Source organism: Benincasa hispida, chromosome 8 (assembly GCF_009727055.1).
Source record: "Benincasa hispida cultivar B227 chromosome 8, ASM972705v1, whole genome shotgun sequence".
NCBI lineage: Eukaryota > Viridiplantae > Streptophyta > Magnoliopsida > Cucurbitales > Cucurbitaceae > Benincasa > Benincasa hispida.
The window spans coordinates 41294682-41297368 of record NC_052356.1 but is presented as its reverse complement, the minus strand read 5'-3'; positions in this window follow the sequence as shown (position 1 = coordinate 41297368).

Sequence of the window (2687 nt, the reverse complement as noted above, 5' to 3'; positions counted from 1 at the left end):
TATCTTTCAATGAACGTTGCTAGTCTTGTAGCCAATAAGACTAATGTAGTGAAGTTGATGGAAGCACTAATAAACAGGTATAAGAAACCATATGCCAATAGTAAGGCTTATCTTCTTAAGAAGTATTTCAACATGCAATTGCTAAAGATGCTTCCATTAATTCCTATATTAATGACGTTACCAATTTAATTAATCAATTAAAATCTATTAAGATATAATTTACTAATGAGGTATATGTTATTTAGTTATTAATTTCTTTACCTAATAGTTGGGAGACCATTATAGTATCTAATTCAATCAAGGATAACACTGTTGGGGTTGATGTCCTAAATCTGGTAATCTTGTAGTTTGTAATTGTATTATACAAACTTTTTATTTATCTAATAAAATATGAGAAATTTTATTTGATATTTAGTTGCATTAACTCACAAAAACTAATAAACTAAGGTCCAGGGCTATCTTCTGTAACTTAAACATGTATGTGGAGACATATAGATGGATTATGTTTAAGTGATAACCTAAACGGTCTACAGTGGATGGATAAGGTTAGGTACTTTATCATGGTAACACTATGAATACAACCTGCTTTGTAGTTATTACAATTGTTGTAAAGTGCTATAAATGATTTGATCCTGATCATTCATGTGGAGATATGTGAGCAGATGTATTATATACAAAGAGTTTGTATAAGACCGAACCACGAAATGAATAGCCTCTCTATATAACACCATTGCTAGAAGAGATTTACATTTCATCAGGGTGGCCATGAGTGACTTGACCTGAATCTTGATTGAGTTGTGAACTCTTGCCTATAAAGGCGGTCCTTTGATTTGTATGAGTGAGAGTGACCAGTGTCGCCTACTCAACATGCTACCATTTGAGGATTCGTCTGATTGGGGAGTTGGGAACGCAACTACACAAGAAAAAATTCACTCATTCCTTATTGTTAGGATAAGTAAGGAAATTGCTCTCTTAAGGGCTGATTCCGGGACTTGAATAATGTGGCGCCATACCCTCTCCTAGCTCAAGAGGGGCTTGGTTATAGTTGGACTATAACTTATTGTTCATTAGAGGGGATTAGTAGTACTTAAGAAGTTGGATGTAACTACAGGGAAAAACGGTAATTTTGACCCAGTTGTATTTACAAGAAATTTGTGAAGGGTCAACACACTATTGATTGGTTATATCCAATGGACACATAAGTTTATCTATAGTGTGAAGAGTGCAGTTATCGACACTACAGGAAATCTGACTTCTTCCGACGTCACATTTCGTCGAGAAAGTGTGGAAAATTCGTCGAGAGAGGAACTCCCAACGCACTTTTAAATGGCGTTGGGAGTTATAGGGGAACTCCCAACACATTGTAGTGCGTCGGGAGTTTTTGGAACTGCCGATGCCTAATATACAGCGTCGGGAGTTCCATCATAACTTCTGATGTCGTTTTAAAGTGTGTCAGGAGATCCTATAAGCATGGGGAGTATTAAAATTTAATATATTGTTTGTAATTTGTTAAAATTTGATTTGAAAACATGTGAAACATATTATACCAAATAAAGATTCACATAACTAAAAAACGAAAATGAAGTTCATATTATAACAAGTAAAAAATTACAATATCCAAACGAAGTCGATACTAGAAATTACAATATCCAAACGAAGTCGATAAATATTCATATCATAAATACATAAAAGAAGTAAAATCAAAACAATATCTAGAACACTTCTCGAACATAGCATCTTCAACAATTGTCCCAGCTCATCTCCGAACAACATTCTACAATAAAACAAAAACATTGAAATGTTATATCAATAAACATCCACAACACGTTCAAACTTCAATACGGGTGGTAATGAAACTCTACCCACCCCCCACGATAAACATGTAACCTCCCGAACATAAAAAACACACAAAACGCCTCAAGAATGACCAACACATAAAACTCAAATTTGTCCCTCAAAATGGTTTATCTTAATCCTCTTCACCCCCACCCCACCCCCACCCCGACCACAACACATTAAACTTTGTAAACATTCATAAATACACAAAAAAGTTGATAATGAAAAACGTAAGAGAAGAGGAAACTCACAGAAAGCGAGAGGCAAGGAGAGAGCAAGATACAAGGAGAGAGCGAGAGGCAAGGAGAGAGCGAAAGGCAAGGAGAGAAGCAAAGAGGCAGGGAGAGAGCATGAACTACTGTAGTCTATCTTCGATTATTTTCAAAACACACATAAAGAATACAACTGCTTAGTTTTAAAGTACAGAGCCCTAACACACAGGGCAAAACAGTAAATGAATAAATAATATCAGTGACATGTAATCACTTCAATAGAAGGCCATTCTATATAATTGGCTGGTTGGGATAGGGCCACATCACTTGTTGACATGGGCTGGTTGAGCTTGTTTTTCTTTGTCCGTAATACAAAATAGCCAAGTTCAAGGAAAGATGGTGTAATGAAACTCTACACACCCCCACATAGAACCTCCCGAACATAAAAAACATACAAAACGATAAACAATGACCAATACACATAAAACTCAAATCTGTCCTCAAAATGGTTTAACCCAAATTTTACACTCCTCCCCCCTTTCCCCCTTCCCCCCTCACAATACATTAAACTTCGTAAACATTCATAAATACACAAGATAGCCAACAAAAAACACATCAAAATCCAGTTGTTTAGGGTTA